Raw genomic sequence first — 18420 nt, 5'->3', positions numbered from 1 at the left:
GCTGGGATTAAAGGCGTGCGCCACCATGCCCAGCTGTCCTGATTCTTAACCTGGGGCTCACACTGCTGGCACTAGAGAAGGGTTGTGATCTTGTTGGAAAGTGCTGGTACCAAAGAAGGGAACTAGCTGGGGTACAAATATGCAGTGCAGCTGTATTGGAAGCCAGAATCTGAACCAAAGGAACTGTAGTAGCTTTCATATCCAAGAGGCCAGTTTGAGACCATGATTATGAAGTAACTAAGAGATCAGTAGCTGAGACTAGGAGAAGGTCTAGAAAAAGAGTTCAGGGTATAGACTGAAGGAATAACCCCAGAGCCGAAAGCTTTGTTCTTATTAGGTGCTGAACACGTGATGAAGGTGAGAGGGCTAGTTGACCAATCAGATTTAGTTTAATGGTGTATACAGCTGGGCTGCAAGAACACAGACAAATAGGGCTGGAATGTAGCTCAGTAGAAGACCACTTACCTAGCATTATGTGAGGGTGTAGGTTCAATCTCTAGCACCACCAAAGGAAAGGAAGGGAGGGAGTAAGAGAAGGATGGAGGAAGAAAGGAAGGAAAGAAATTGACAAATATTTCGATCTTACCTCTGCACTTGGTCTAGAGAGGTCAACACCTGAATGAACTGTAGGCAGGAGCTAGAGGTCTAAAGTGCAGATTCCAGAGTTCCAAAATCAGGCACTTAAGCAGGTGGCACTAGCTGGTAAGACAGACTTCTGTTTCCGGTGAGGACAGTAGATGTGTTGGTGTGGTCATTGAATGTGAATGTATGTCCCCCATTGCCTCAGGGATTTTTGATCAAGATTGATCTTCCTACTTAAGTCTCCAGCAGCCTGCTGGAGAAGGTGTCACTGGAGGCAGCCCCAAGGTGAGTAGAGAGAGCCAGTTTGAGCTCTGGCTGTTGGTGTTTGCTGGCATTTAGTGCTGTCTCTCTGCTATGAATCTGTGAAAGCAAGCCAGCTTCTTCCACTACTGATGATGCTTCCCCTGGGTTCTGCAACCCTGAAATAAACCCTTCCCTCACATTAACCTGCTTCTGGTCCATTGTTTGTCCCAGCAACCCAACAATGAGAAAGGAACTGCAACAGTTGGTCAGTTTTCTTTTGCTGTGACAGAATACCTGAGATAAACAAGTTAAAATGAAAAGAAGATTTATTTTAGCTCAGAGTCGCAGAGGTTTCAAGCCATGTCACTTGGCCCTGATGTTTCTGAGCCTGTGTTGGAGCAAAGCTGTACTCTTCATGGCAGTCTGGCCCACAAAAAACAGTGAAAGGAAGGGACAAGGATCCCAGCATTCCTTCCCAGCGCATATTTTCAGGGACCTAGCTCCTTCAAACCAGGCCCTGCCTCCTGCCGTTTACAACACCTCTCAGTAGCAAGGCCAGCTGCGGATCAAGCTTTATCCGAGAGCCTTTGGGGAAAATACTAGATATATCTATACAAACACGTCTTTGGTCTTGATGGTAATATTTATTAAATGTGAGCCATAATTTAACTGAGTAAATGTAGACACTTAAAAGTGATTTTCCCCATGGAACAGTGTTTCTCCACCTGGCTGCACAGTACACTTGAGGTTTGAATAGGTGATGCTTCACTTCCATCATGAGTGTAGTTTGTCTAGTCTGAGGTACAGCCTGGATTTTATTTTTATTTTTATTTTTTAATTTATTTAGAAAGAGGGAAGGAGAGAGAAAGAGAGAGAGAGAATGGGCACTCCAGAGCCACTGTAGACAAACTCCAGACATGCCCCCTTGTGCATCTGGCTAACACGGGTCCTGGGGAATTGAACCTGGGTCCTTTTGGCTTCACAGGCAAATGCCTTAACTGCTAAGCCATCCCTCTAGCCCCAGCCTGGATTTTGGATAGAGGCCACTTTTAAAGCTTCCAAGTGAAACCAGGGTTTAGCCAAGCCTAAAGGATCTCTCTTTGGCCATTGGGGCCTGAAGAGCATGCCACAGATCATAGGTTTTCATTAAAAAATAGGTTTATGAGAGGTAAAGTGTCCCCCTTTGGCTGGCCTTCATATTGCTGGAGAGCCCTGTGGGAGCTGCTGGAGGACAATGGTCACCAACAGCATGAATAACCAGAGGACCCTGAAAACTAAAATCAACCAGCTAGGCAAGTACACACTTGTACAACAGTAGTATGCAGCCTCTGTGGGTAACCAACTATTCTGTGATTGGACAAGGGGACTCCTATCTGGTGCTGAAAACCAAAGCAGAATCCCATGGTCAGGACACTCAGATCTCAGAAGAAGCCCTCACTGCTCTCTGGAGTAGAAGAGTGGGCTTGCATCCAAAAAATGTCTCAAATAATTTTGCATACCTCCTTTAGCACAATCTGTTCTCACTCTAGGTTGGAGAATCTGTTTTATTTTACAGATGGCATATAAAACAGAGGAGAACCAAGATCCACTAATCAGACAAGAAGATAGCAGACTGCTCACCCCAGAGATTTACCACCTCTACCACATCTGCCAGGGCTCGGGAGAAATTGTAGAGGAAGTGACTACGTGAACACTGCTCTTACCGGTAGCCTGACAACCAGCTAGAGGGTGATAGTGACAGGCAAGGTAATTAATCAAAACCTATAAAAGCCTATCAGAGGCTTCAGAGAACTCAACACTAAACCAAATGCCAATGGGCCTGCTATGGCTCAGGGAATGTTGTGGAAGAGGGGGCGGAAAGATTGTAAGAGACAGAGTGGGTAGGAATACCTTGAGGGATAGTTCCCCGCTACTCCACAGGAACTGACTGAGACCTTCATGATCCCACAGGGAATACCATACCCCATTGCGGAGGGCCCCGAGGTAACAGGAGCTGTGGCAAGGGAACAAAAGAGCATACTATGTTATAATATATGTCAATAAATTTTTTTAAAAATAGGTCCAACCAAAAAATAATAGGAAACCATACACAAAGTATATATCCCATTCCTTTGAGGATGCAACAAATTCTGAGTTTTCTTTTTTAGTAAAACAGCCTATTCCTCTCTGCCTTAATAACTATTACAGCCAGTAAAAGGTCATGATTCTAAGCAGTTTCAACAATAAGTTTTGGCAAATGTATAAACCCAGCAACTGGAAAATCTGGGTGGAGGGAATATAGAAGCACCTTGTCCTACTTAGAAACTTTTTGTAAGTTGAAAATTATCTCAAAGGTAAAGTTACCAACAGATAGGGCAATTCCATCTCTCCACAAAGTTCTCTTGTGCCTGTATCCAAGTTATCAGCAGCCCTTCCACCAAGGCACTCCTTAGTACATATTTCTGTCACATGTCTTGGTTTCAGCTGTTCTTGTATTTTAAAAGGACAATATCATGTGGCAACTATTAGTTTGTGTAAGCTTGATTCCTTTGACACAATGTTTCTGCTATTTTGTGAATCAGTGTTCCTATGTGTGAGGTTCATGTATGTGTGTGGAATCCTTAGCTTATTGCCATTAAATTGTGAACATTTTTTTTTTTCAGTTTTTTGAGGCAAGGTCTCACTCTAGCCCAGGCTGACCTGAAATTCACTATGTAGTCTCAGGGTGGCCTCGAACTCATGGCAATCCTCCTACCTCACCCTCCCAAGTACTGGGATTAAAGGCATGAGCCACCATGCCAGGCTTGAACATTCTTTTTTTTTAATATTAATTTTTATTTATTTATTTAAGAGAGAGAGAGAGAGAGAGAGTAAGTGAGCACACCAGGACCTCCAGCCACTGCAAATGAACTCCAGATGTATGTGTCACCTTGTACATCTGGCTTACGTGGGTCCTGGGGAATCAAACCTGGGTCCTTTGGCTTTGCAGCCATGCACCTTAACTGATAAGCCATCTCTCCAGCCCTAGTGAACATTCTTTACACCAGGGGATGGACTCCTTCATTTCTCTTAGGTGTAATAAAATCTGTGTGTGTGCGTATACATTTACATGCAGGTTGGGGCATTAACCTAAGAGTGGAATGATTGCTATCAGTAGCCATCTGTTTAGTGGTAAGCTTTCCAAAGCAATTGTACCATTTCATATGCCTACCAACAATGTATCACAACTGATCTGCATCTTCATCAATGGTTGACATTGAAATCTTCTTTAGGCATTGTAATCAAGGTGAAATAATGCCATCTTATTTTTTTTTTGGTGCTGTCACATTTGTTTTTTGGATCTTTAAAATAGTTTATTTATTTATTTATTTATTTGACAGGGAGATGGAGAGAGAGAGAGACAGAAAGAGACAGAGAGAATGGGCTTGCCAGCGCCTGTAGCCACTGCAAATGAACTCAAGATTCATGCATCACCATGTGCATCTGGCTTACATGGGTACTAGAGAATTGAAACCTGGGTCTTTAGGCTTCATAGGCAAGCACCTTAACTGCTAAGCTATCTCTCCAGCCCGTTTTTGTTTGTTTATTAGTTTTTTGTTTTTTGGGTTTTTTTGTTGGTTTTTTTTTTTTTTTTTTTTTTTTTTTTGGTTTTTAGAGGTAGGGTCTCACTCTAGCCCAGGGTGACCTGGAATTCACTATAGAGTCTCAGGGTGGCCTCGAACTCATGGCAATCCTACCTCTGCCTCCCTAGTGCTGGGATGAAAGGCGTGTGCCACCACGCCCAGCTGTGTTTTTTTTTTGTTTTTTGAGGTAGGGTCTTGCTGAAACCCAGGCTGACCTGGAATTTACTAAGTAGTCTCAGGCTAACCTTGAACTCACAAGGTATCCTTCTACTGTGGCCTTCCAAGTGCTGAGATTAAAGGCATGCTCCACCATGCCAAGCCCCTTCTTATAACTTTATTGACTGTTTCCATAACTATAGACAATAAACCATGACAATTCCCTTCCCCACCCCATTCTGTTTTATCTTTTAAATTTTCATTTCCTTGATTTCTGAGGATGTTAAAGACTTTTTCATGTGCTTAGTGACAATATTACATTGAAAGACCACATATGTTCTTATGTTAGGTGATTCTTTTGCCTAATCTTTTTAAAATTTTGTCTCTTAATTATTGGTTTCTAGCTCCTTACTCTTGAGTACTTTGTCAGCTATACGAATTGTGGATATTTTCTTTATGACAGCCCAGACTGTCCTTGAACTCACTCTGTGGCTGAGAAGATCTTGAACTTCTGATCAGCCTGCCTCTACCTCCCCAGTGCTAGATTACAGGCATGTGTCACCAGTCCCAGTATGTGCAGCGGATGCAGTGCTGGGGAACACACACAGGGCTCTGGGCATGCCAGGCAGGCATTCTACCAACTGAGCTACATTCCTAGCCCCATCTGCTTTACTTTTTTTTTTTTTTACTTGTTTGTTTGTTTATTTTGAGGTAGGGTCTCACTGTAGCCCAGGCTGACCTGGAACTCACTCTGTAGTCCTAGGCTGGCCTCAAATTTACAGCAATCCTCCTACCTCTGCCTCCTAAGTGCTGGAATTAAAGTTGTGCATCACCAAGCCTGACTTACTCTTTTTTAAAATTTTTTGTTTATTTTTATTTAGTTATTTGAGAGCAACAGACAGAGAGAGAAAGAGGCAGATATATAGAGAGAATAGCCATGCAAGGGCCTCCAGCCAAACAATCTCCAGATGCGCGCGCCCCCTTGTGCATCTGGCTAATGTGGGTCCTGGGAAATCAAACCTTGAGTCGGGGTCCTTAGGCTTCACAGACAAGTGCTTAACCACTAAGCCATCTCTCCAGCCCCCTGACTTACTCTTTTTATTTTTTATTTATTTACTTATTTTTTTTTTTTTGAGATAGGGTCTTGCTTTAGCCCAGGCTGACCTAGAATTCACTTTGTATTCTCAGGGTGGCCTCGAGCTCATGGTGATCCTCTTACCTCAGCCTCCTGAGTGCTGGGATTAAAGGCACACGTGGGATTAAAGGTGCGCACCACTATGCCAGGCTGACTTACTCTTTTTAAAACATATTTTTGTTTATTTATTTGAAAGAGACAGAGAGTGAAAGAGTGAATAATTAAGTATGGGTGTGCCAGGGCATCCTGCCAGTACAAACAAACTCCGGGTGCATGTGTCATTTTGAGTATGTAGCTTTATGTAGGTACTGGGGAATCAAACACGGGTCATCAGGTTTTATGAGCAAATGCCTTTCACCGCTGAGCCATCTCTACAGCCCTATCCCTTTAAATTTTTAAACTATATTTTAAAATATGTCCTTTGTGTCATGTGTTGAAATATGTTTTTCTTTTATTTATTTATTTTTTGTTTTGAGATAGATCTCACTATGTTTTCCAGGCTGGTTTCAAATGTGTGATCCTCCTGATTCAGCCTCTTGAGTATTGGTATTACAGGTAAATACTACCATTTCTAGCTGCTCAGATCAAATTTATCTTTTTTAATGTAAAAAGTGATTTTATGTAAAAAAAAACTTCATCTTTTGTGAAAAAAAATCTTTGTCTGCCTTAAGATCATAAAAATTTTCTTGAGAGTTTCAATAATTTTAGCTTCTGCATTTAGGCCAATCACAAATTGATTTTGTGCTATGATGTTAATTTTAATCTTGAACTTCCTTTAATTTCCAAGACTTTTGGCCATGATTTGTATTTCCCTATATACCACCTTCCTCTGTCTACAGAGGCTGGCACATAAACACTGAGAGATAGGCTGTTCTACTTCTGGTTAAGATGGCAGCGTAGGTACCACGCCAAAGCAGCCTAGGGGGGGAAAAGACAAAAAAAACTCAGCAAAATACACACTTTTACTAAAAAGGGAGGTGTATAGGAAATTGAAGTGGCAGCAAAGAAGTAGAAGAGATCCAGAGCATCCAGAGCCCACACAGGCCAGCAAAAGCGGCCCCGGCAGGTCTGCTGACCAGTGGTGGCAGAAGCACACCAGAAAGCCACCAGGTTCAGCTCGAGCCACAGGAAAAGCCAGATGCAGGAGCTTCCACTCACACTGGAGCTCTCCGCAACTCAAGAAATGTGAAGGGAGAGTGGCAGTGAACACCGGAGGAGCAGATCACAAGGTAGAAGAACACATGGAACAGCGAGAGAACTAGAGCAGCTGTGGCTCCCTCCCCTCCCCCACCACCTGTGCCCAGCTCCAGCAAACAGAGCAGGGATCCGGCCATGCCAACTTGACCCAACAGTGGGACCCAAGCAGAGGCAGAGTCCGGCAGCAACATCAGCGGCTCCAGCACCAGTAACAGCTGCCCCAGCAGTGGTGGATCCAATAGAGGCAGCCTCAGCAGCAGCAGCTGCAGACCTAGCAGCAACAGCTTCAGAGGCAGCAGTGGTGGCTCCAGCAGTGGCAGCTACAGCAGCAGCAGCAGCAGCAGCGGTGGACCCAACAGCAGCAGCTTCAGCAGCAGCAGCGACAGATCCAGCAGTGGCAGCTCCAGCAGCAGTGGCAACAGATCCAGCAGCAGCAGCTTCAGCAGCAGCAGTAGCAGTTCCAGCAGTGGGAGTGCTGATCTGCAGGGCCACAGTTGCCAGGCTCATTTTTCCCCACAGGAAAAGCCAGGGCCCAGCTCCAGAAATCAGAACAGCAGCCCAATGACCCAGCCAGCAACTTGACTAGACCAAAATCATCCAAGGTAACTGGGATTGCACCATGGCAGGGTCTCACTTGGTCACAAGCTGACTTGAATCCCTCAACAGACCAGAAATCTTAACCTCTTTGTTGATAGAGGATCTGGTTATTATAGTAACTACTCTGGCATACATACTTGGGGTTGTTTTTGATTGAATGGGTACAGTGTTTAGTTAAATTTTAGAATCTACCTATATTTTATTCCACTCAGCCTACTTGAATACTCCCATAGCAGGGAAACTCAACCCCTAGGAGCACCTTTGCAGATACTCTGAGAGTCTTAAGAGCCACACCTAACACCTTAAGCACCTACCCTGAAGATATATAACATCAAATCAATTTATATAGCTAAGAATACCCAGCTAGCTAGAAAATCCAAGCATTAACTTAATCCAAGATGCAAAAATATATACATTATAACACAAGAAACACTAAAAAGCAAGACAATATAAATCCACCTAAAAGTATTAATGCATCAGAAATGACCTCCAGTGAGAATGAGTTAGAAGAAATGCCTGAGAAATATTTCAAAAGAATGATTGTAAATATGTTCAAAGAGGTCAAAGAACAAATCAAAGGAATCAAAGAGGAAATCAAAGGAATCAAAGAGGAAATCAAAGAAGATGTAGGACACCAATTTAATGAAATAAAGAAGGCAATACAAGACATAAATAAGGAAATAGAAATAATAAAGAAAAACCAGTCAGAATTACTAGCAATGAAGAACACAGTTAATGAAATAAGAAACTCTGTAGAAAATCTCACCAGTAGAATGGATGAAGGAGAGGACAGAATATCTAAGCTAGAAGACCAGGTGGCAGATCTAATACAGTCCAACAAAGAGAAAGACAAACTTATAGAAAAATATGAGTGGGAATTTCAAGATATTCGGGACACTATGAAAAGATCAAATATTCTTATATTCAGGGCATAGTAGAAGGAGAAGAATTCCACTCCAAAGGCATAGTAGGCATCTTCAACAAAATCATAGAAGAAAATTTCCCCCAAATTGGGAAAGAGGTGCCAATGCAGATACAGGAAGCCTTTAGAACCCCAGCCAGACAAAACCTGGAAAGAACCTCTCCTCGCCATATTATAATCAAACTTCCAAATACACAAACCAAAGGAAAAATATGGAAAGCAGTTAGAGAGAAAAATCAAGTTGCCTACAAAGGCAAGCCCATCAGGATTACAGCAGATTATTCAACACAAACTTTAAAAGCCAGAAGGACTTGGGGTGATATATTCCAAGTTCTGAAAGATAACAACTGTCAACCAAGGTTATTTTATCCTGCAAAGCTATCCATTCAAATAGACAGAGAAATAAGGACATTCCATGACAAAAGCAGGTTAAAGGAGTATTTGAAGACAAAACCAGCTCTACAGAAAATACCTGATAGAATCCTCCATACCGAAGAAAAGGAAAAGCACACATATAAGGAACCTGAAAAAAACAAGCAATACTCACATACTAGTTAACACAAGAGAACAAAGGTAGAACTGGAACCACACACACACAAAAAAAAAAATGGCTGGGCGTGGTGGTACACGCCTTTAATCCCAGCACTCAGGAGGCAGAGGTAGGAGGATTGCCATGAGTACAAGGCCACCCTGAGATGACAGAGTTAATTCCAGGTCAGCCTGGAACAGAGTGAGACCCTACCTCGAAAAACAAAAAAAAAACAAGGCAAACATAAATACACGCCTTTCAATAATATCTCTTAATATTAACGGCCTCAATGCCCCAATGAAAAGACATAGGTTTGCAGACTGGGTTAAAAAGCAGGGTCCTACAATTTGTTGTCTCCAAGAAACTCACCTTTCTATAAAGGATAGACATTATCTTAGGATGAAAGGTTGGAAAACAGTGTTTCAAGCAAATGGGCCTAGAAAACAAAGCAGGGGTTGCTATCTGACAAGGTAGACTTCAGTCCAACGTTAGTCAAGAAAGATAAGGAAGGTCACTTTATATTGATTAAGGGCACACTCCAACAGGAGGACATTACAATCCTAAACATATATGCACCTAACATGGGGGCTCCCAAGTTCATCAAACAAATACTATTAGAACTAAGGTCACAGATAACACCAAATACAGTGGTGGTGGGTGACTTTAACACCCTACTCTCATCAATTGACAGGTCATCCCGGGAAAAAAATAAACAGAGAGGCATCTGGACTAAATGAGGTCATAGAAGGAATGGACCTAACAGATATATACAGGACATTTCATCCAAATGCTGCAGAAATTACATTCTTTTCAACAGCACATGGAACATTCTCTAAAATAGACCATATATTAGGACACAAAGCAAATCTTAACAAATTCAGGAAAATTGAAATAATTCCTTGCATTCTATCTGATCACAATGGAATTAAACTACAAATCAGTAGCAAGAAAGGCTATAGAGCATACACAAAATCATGGAAACTAAACAGTACACTACTAAATGATGAATGGGTCAATGAGGAAATCAAAAAATTTATAGAGTCAAACGATAATGAGAACACAACATTTCAAAATCTCTGGGACACAATGAAGGCAGTTCTAAGGGGTAAATTTATAGCCTTAAGTGCCTATATTAAGAAATTAGAAAGGTCACATATAAATGACCTAATGCTTCACCTTAAAGCCTTGGAAAAAGAAGAACAAGGCAAACCAAAAATCAGTAGACAGGAAGAAATAATAAAGATTAGGGCAGAAATTAATGAAATAGAAACAAAAAAAGTCCAAAGAATTAATGAAACAAAGAGTTGGCTCTTTGAAAGGATAAACAAGATTGGTAAACCCTTAGCAAATCTGACCAAAAGAAAGAGAGAAGAGACACAAATTAATAAAATCAGAGATGAACAAGGTAACATCACAACAGATTCCAGAGAAATTCAAAAAATCATAGGGACACTATAAAAGCATATACTCAACAAAGTATGAAAATCTGAAAAAAATGGATGATTTCCTTGATTTATATGACCTACCTAAATTAAATCAAAATGAGATTAATCACTTAGATAGACCTATAACAAACATGGAGATCCGAACAGTTATCAATAATCTCCCAACTAAAAAAAGCCCAGGCCCAGATGTATTCACTGCTGAATTTTACCAGACCTTTAAGGAAGACCTTACACCATTGCTTCTTAAGCTTTTCCAGGAAATAGAAAAAGAAGGAATTCTACCAAACTCCTTCTATGAGGCCAGCATCACCCTGATACCAAAACCAGGCAAAGACAGAACAAAAAAAAAAAATTACAGACCAATCTCCCTCATGAACATAGATACAAAAATTCTCAACAAAATATTGGCAAACAGAATACAAGAATATATCAAAAAGATCATTCACTCTGACCAAGTAGGCTTTATCCCAGAGATGCGGAGATGGTTCAATATACGCAAATCTATAAATGTAATACATTATATAAATGGGTAGAAGAGATAGGCTCTTCTAGAAGAATCAGTGCCACAACCCAAACCGAGACTTGATACATAATCCTCAGATCCCTTTGCTACAATCTTGGCCAAATAAGATACAGAATTGTAGGTATGTTAGATTGCAGTGGTCTCAAAAAGGTTGTTTTGCGTACTTGAGAACAGTTTTCAACTACATTTTAACTCTTAAGGATTCAAAATATACGAAACAATTGAATATCAACTAATTTGTTTATATATGTGTCATATGTGTTAATTAGCGTTCCATGACCTGGACAAAATACCTGAGACAAACAACCTAAAAAGGAGAAAGATTTATCATTTTACTGGCTTATCATCTCAGAGGCTTCAGTTCCTGGTGGTTTGGCCCTGTTGCCATTGGGCCTGTGGTGTGGCAGGAGCACTTGGTAGAGGAGGCTGCTCACATCATGACAGCTACAAGCCAGAGGAGGGGGGCGAGGGGGACCAGCCAGTCCCATCAGACTCTCCAAGGACATGCCCCCAGTGACCTTTCTAAAGCTTACTAAAGCTTCTATAATCTCTCAGTAGCATCCTGGGCACTTGGACCTCTGGGAGATAGAGAAGATCCAAATCATAACAACCAACATACTAACTCTGGACCAGAAAAAATAGTGCCTCATTTGTAGGTCCATAGAGTCCAGGACCATGTCTTGTTCATCTCACTGTCTGAGCACCTAAAACAGCTCTGGGCATATACTAAGTGTTCAACTGCAAGCACAAGCATCTATATAGCACAGGTATGATCTCCCTGCCTCCACCCCCTAAATACTGGGATTACAGGTATACACTTCAGTGCTTGGCTTATAAATATATTTTTGTTTGAAATTTAAAGTTTTTAGGGGATATATATTTAAATGTTAATTTGTCCTTAAGGATTGGGACTACAACTTTTATTTTCATTTGTAATCTCAATATTTGTAGTTTTCTCTTTTTATGTTTTTACTTATTTGCAAGAACAAGAGAGAAGAAGAGAATGACTTACCAGGGCTTCTTGATGATGCGAACAAACTACAGATGCATGTGTCACTTGGTGCATCTGGCTTTATGTAGGTTCTAGGAAATCAAACCCTAGCTGTCAGGCTTTGCATGAGAGCAGGAAACATTAACCACTGAGATATCTCCTCCGCCATATTTCTTAATTTTTCTATAGCAAACATAAAATGTACATATATAGCACTCAATGGGAGGACAGAAATTTCATATTTGCAAATGTTCACAGGCAGCAATAGTAGATAGGGAGATGGGAATAGAATGCCTTATAGAATAAGTGAGAAGTGTTGATTGCTGCAAGATGAGAACATTTGAACAGTTGTCTGATTTGCTGTTTCAACATCTAATTTACCTCCAAACTTCAATGCTCATAGTAAAAGAACACAGAGCTGGGCATGGTGTTGTGGGCTATAATCCCACAGTCAAGCCACTAAGGAAGAGAGTGCATGAGTTTGAGGCCAGTTTTGTCCGCATAGGAAGATTGTCTCAAGAAACCAAGCATACAGAACAAAATTTTAAAAAATACTTCTCATCAAAATTCTTCCATCTCAGACAATTCCTTTAAAATTAATAATACTTTTTTATTTTTACAATCTTTTAGTGGCACTAACCAATGAGACCCAATTGTGGCTCAGAGTATTCTTGGCATTTACTCTGTCACTTGTAAATTATTTTAAATGTTATTAGACTGTGTTTAACTTTTTAAAAAAAGACACTCTAGAGGCTGGAAAGATTGCTCAGTGGTTAAGGTGCTTGCCTGCAAGACCTAATGACCTGGGTTCAATTCCCTAGTACCCATATAAAGCCAGATGCACAAAGTGGCACGTGCATCTGGAGTTTGTTTGCCACAGCTAGAGGTCCTGGCACACCCATTCTCTTTCTAATTGTCTCCCTCTGCTTGCATATAAACAAATGCAAATATTTTTAAGAGGACATTCTATTTGTACTAACTATAAAACTCCATAAGTCAAACTGGGCATGGTGGCGCACTTGAGAGGCAGAGGTAGTAGGATCACTGTGAGTTCAAGGCCGCTCTGAGTCTACATAGTTAATTCCAGGTCAGCCTGGACCAGAATGAGACTCTACCTTAAAAAACAAAACAAAACAAAAACACAACAACAAAAAACTCCATATGTCAGACAATGCAATATAGAGAGGACGCCCCAGCCAACCCTTGCCAATAAGTATGAGTTGACATAGAACAACTCATCACTAGATTAGTCATTTTCTGTTACCAATAATGCAATGCCGCAGACCAAGTCAGCCAGGAAGAAAGGAGGTTTTCTGGAGACAGAAGGTTAAGAGGGCACATCCAGTCATGACCATCTTGCTGGCAGATTCCAGAGGCAGCACAGGACATCATATGTCAAAGATGGGGGTGCATATATCCTTTAGATATTTGTCCTTCTTTACATAAATTATGGGGGTCCATCCTGATGACCTTTTCTAATCCTAATCACCTCCAAATCCCCACAACACCACAGTCAGAATAAATTTCCATCCCCTAATACCTCACCATTGGGATTGAATTTCAACACGTGAAACCTTGGGGGACACAATCAAACCAAACCCAAACCATGGCAGTTGCCAAAAATGAAAATTTTCAACCACATGTGAGGAGTATTCTTTTCCCTTCAGAATGTGAAGCAGTTTTCCTTACTTGTTTTGTTATAAACAAAGAATATTTTTAACCTAAAATGAAAAAGATGACAGAGAATGAAGTAAAATGATACACATTTTGTCTGTTGATCCGTTTAGTAGACTATATGTTGTGTAATCGTTGTTGGACTACCTAAGTCCTTGCTACTTATTTTATAATTAACACGAGACAATACTTTTAGATCTGAAAGGAGCATTGCAGATGACAGACTTCATTAATTGCTACAACAGACCACAATGGGCAAGTTTTATGACAAGACATGTGGGCTGAACTGGCTAAATGTCTCCTTCATGTGACCCAGCAGATTGGGGCAGGGTGGCCAGGATCGGCTTGGCAGCTCAGGTGCCTTGGCTGGATTGGGGATTTGTTGCTTACTCATGACCTCAGACTAGGACAGAGCCACACCTCCAGCTATGTGTTCCACTGTGGCATTTGTGGTTTTGCTCCATTGGTCCCACAGGTCAAGGCCATCTCAAAGTAGCAGGAATAAACAGCAGTCTAAAGTGGTCATTTCAAAGGAGAAGACTGGGGCTTTACCTCCTCCTACCTAACACATCCTGGAGCTCTCTAGACTTTCTTCACTTTCCTTCTCTTAATCTAATAAAGTCTCTGTAAACCCTAAAAAAATACAGAAATTAAAGGAGAAAGGCTAGAGCCAGGCATGGAGGCACATACCTGTTATTCCAAGCACCTGGGAGGAAAAAACAGGATTGGGAGTTCTATGTCAGCCAGTGTGAGGTCAGCCTGGGCTACTAGTGAGACAAAAAGAAATAGGATCTGGGCGTGGTGGCGCACACCTTTAATCCTAGCACTTGGGAGGCAGAGGTAGGAGGATCGCCATGAGTTTGAAGCCAGCCTGAGATTGCATAGTGAATTCCAGGTCAGCCTCGACTAAAGTGAGACCCTACCTTGAACCCTCTTTCCCCACCAAAAAATAAATAAAAAGACAATAGACAATATAATAAGAAGAGAACACGGGAAGAGGATGATAGAAGGGACATTAGAAAACAGTAAGTCTGGGCAGGTCCAGAAACAGGGAATGAGAGAGATGATAGTGTGTCTGTCCATCCCAGCCAGACTTTTTTCAAGCATCTTTTTTATGAAAGTTCTGCTTTTAGCTGTCCTCCTTTCATCCAGTGGAGCGGGTGTGGGAAGCAGGAGTCAGAAGAAATGAGACTGGTAAGGACCTGAAGAGTTAGGAGGGTTTTACAATAGGGCATAATTTCTCTGCATCCAACTCTTCCAAGCATATCTAACCATTTGATATTGCAACACCATGTTGTCATCTAAAAGTTTATATTCAAAAATTATACAACTGCGTCACAAAAAAGTCTCAGGATGTTTTCAGTAAGTTTATAATTTAGTGTTGGAATGCATTCATAGCTATCCTGAGATGGATGTGGTCCATGAGCCGTAGATTGGACATGCCTGATAGGGTCTCTAAACGTTGAGTGCTCATTTGTTCAACAAACTAACCCAAGGTATCAGAAAATGTATCATCTTGAATACTCTGAAAATTTTCTATACTTTCATACAGCACTTTAAAAATATTTTTAAACATATTTATTTATTAGAGACAGAGAGAGGGGTGGAGGAAAGAGAATGAGTGAGAATGGGCATGCCAGGGCCTCTAGCCACTGCAAACAAACTCCAGATGCATGCGCCACCATCCACATCTGGCTTACATGTGACCTGGGAAATCAAACCGAGGTTCTTAGGCTTCTCAGGGATGTGTCTTAGCCTCTAAGCCATCTCTCCAGCCCTCATACAACACTTTTGACAGCAAAATGGCCCGGGAGGTGTTCCTCTCCTCAGCTAATTGTCAAGAAACTGGTTGAGTGTCCTACGATTTAAGTTCTGTCGCAATGTACCTGTAGTGAGCATCTGACCCCAGCAGTAATAGCTCAGCCTCACAAGCCTGCCCTCACTTCAGATGGCAATTGCCAGTCCAGGCCTCCCTCCCATATTTCTGACCAAATAGACATGAAGTAGGGGTTCCTAAGACTCCCATCCTCAGATCGAAGAAATTTCTAGAATGGCTAACAGAACTCTGGAAAATACTTCAGTTACTGTCAGTATTATTAATTGCTTTAATGATAATCATTGAGTACTGGAAAAAATCACTCCATCAGTAAAGTGCTTCTCTTGCAAGCCTGAGTACCCGAGTTTGAGCTCCAGGACCCACGACATAGTTGAACATTATGGCATGCTTGTAATCCCAGCACTGGGAGTGGAGCCAGGTGGATCGCTAGAGCTTGCTGGCCAGCTGGTCTAACTTATTTGGTGAGTTCCAGGCCAATGAGAAGACCTTATCTCAAGAAAGGTGGATAGTACCAAGGAACAATGTCTGAGGTGGTCCTCTGACTTTCACATACACACTCACATATGGGCACACATACCCACACACACATGAGCACACAGTCAACAATAAATAAACTTATTTTGTATAAGGGATATGGCTTAAGTAACAGCCAGTGGAAGAGATGCACAGGAGGTTGGGGGTAATTACGGCTTTCATAAGAAAATTAAAATCTGAGCTCTCCTAAATTACAAGGGCCAAAAGATGTAGGAGAAAGAGAGATAGGGGAGGTTAATTAGCTAACAGCTTTGAGCCAAACCAACAACTGACTGTTTCACATTCCTAAATGTGTGTTGAAATCTTGACTAAAATCCCATCATGACCGCCAGGCTCCACTGCTCTCTGTTCAGTATAAACTTTCCAGACCATTAACCCCAATCAGCCCAGAGCAACAAGTGCTTCCCTCTCGTGAACGCCGGCCCCTGCTATCACAAACCTCCTCCTCCTCCTCCTCCTCCGTGTTATCTCAGCCCTCTTATCTATAGCCAGTGGAGACTCAGCGTCATCAATTGATGCTTCCTCTCCTACATTCTGTCATGGAAAGGCTCTTGGCTTTTAAGTCAATGGCATATTTTCGAGGTTGTTGAGCCCCGTTGCTGGCATTTGTGGAACTTGTTTTGGGGCCTGCTCCTTTTTCTGGCTAGCACCTGGGACAACTTTTGTTCTTTATTTCCACATTTTAGTGCTCTGTGGGTGGGTGCACTATACCACCAAGCTACACCTTAGCCCCTGTAGCTGCTCTTACTAAATTCCTTTATTTCAGAGATCCTTGGGTTGTAGTTCTTGGGTTAATGCCTTCTACTCCTTCTTCAGGTGTTCTTCCCAACCAGTTCTGTAATATGTTCACCAACCTAGAAGTGTATCCAATCTCTATATCAAAAAGGTTTTATATATACAGTTTAATCCAGTGATCATTCTCTGCCTAGTGATCAGTGGACTAGGTCGAAAGTTACAATCTTTTTTTTTTCTTTCTTTCTTCCTTCCTTCCTTCCTTCCTTCCTTCCTTCCTTCCTTCCTTCCTTCCTTCCTTCCTTCCTTCCTTCCTTTCTGAGGGTCTCATGTAGCCCAGGCTTACCTTGAACTTGCTATGAAGCTGAGAATGACCTTAAACTTCTGATCCTCCTGCCTCCCCTCTAGTGTGCTGGGATTACAGGCATTCCACTGAGCTTTATATAGTGCTGGGGCTAGAACCCAGGGTTTCTTGCATGCTAGGCTATATTGCCAACCCCCAAAGTTCCAGCCTTCCAATCACATGGTCTTTGTGGCAGCTGGCCCCATCCTGGGGCTATCTAGTCACCAGTTCTGGTCACCTCAGTAGCATAAACTTCTATGTTACCAAAAGGCACTCTTCATGAAGAACAAAAGTACATCTATTACTCAGGAAATTCCAAGGGTTTTAGGTGCTCTGAGCCAGGAGTCAGGTACAAAGACCAAAAATATTTCATATTTTGCCACAAATACTTTTTCGGTGATGGAACATTAATGCTTTCAAAAAGCACATCTGATTTTTGATAATACAATTGCCAAACCCATTCCATTCTGGTCAAGGAGGATCAATAATAACTTCTATTTGAACAGTGTTTCATGTCACATGGTTTGCATGGCATGACCTTCAGTGTGATCATGGGAGGAGGTAGTTATTCTCAAATTACACAGGAAAGAGAGGTTTAGAGGAGTCAAGGGATACAGAGCTGCAAACTAGTAGGTGGAACAATAACAATATTAAACTCGAATCCAGATTTTCTGGCTCTTTTTAAATATAAAATATTTATTTATGTGAGAACAAGAAAGAGAGGGGAATGCCAGGGCATCTTTCCACTGCAAACAAACTCCAAATGAATGCATCACTTTGTGCATCTGGCCTAATGTGGGTACTGGGAATAGAATCCAGGCTGTCAGTCTTTGTAAGTAAGTGTCTTTAACTACTGAGCAATTTCTCCAGTTCCGAAACCTACTGTTGTTTACTCTATATCAGAACTTGTATTTTTCATTTCTAAAGTATCCAGTAGGATCTGGGGAGATGCCTTACTGGATAAAGCCCTTGCAGAGCAACATGAATACACACACACACACACACACACACGAAGCGATACTATTGGGTATTTAAAAAAATGACAGGAGGCCATTGCATCATTGCTCTTGATTAAGGTCCAAGGCACTAGACCCCAATAGACCAAGTTAACAATCCACACTGAGTCTCACTTGCTATATCACTTAAAACTATAAACTGATTATCTGATCTTCTAAGAAATCAGGGTAGTATTGATGTGGAATTAGAATGAAGCTAAGAAAAAAGGGAAGTAAGGAATGAGAGGAGGAGGGGCTACTTGACAAGCAAGTTGAGGGGGCAGAAAAAAGGAAGAGAATACAGGAGTTGGGAGGGTCTTCAGAGGAGCAGGGGGAAGGGAGGATGGAGAGGAATTACACAAAATTCATGACAATATAAATCA

Source organism: Jaculus jaculus, chromosome 1 (assembly GCF_020740685.1).
Source record: "Jaculus jaculus isolate mJacJac1 chromosome 1, mJacJac1.mat.Y.cur, whole genome shotgun sequence".
In the NCBI taxonomy this organism is placed as follows: Eukaryota; Metazoa; Chordata; class Mammalia; order Rodentia; family Dipodidae; genus Jaculus; species Jaculus jaculus.
Note: the sequence above shows the minus strand (reverse complement) of the source record.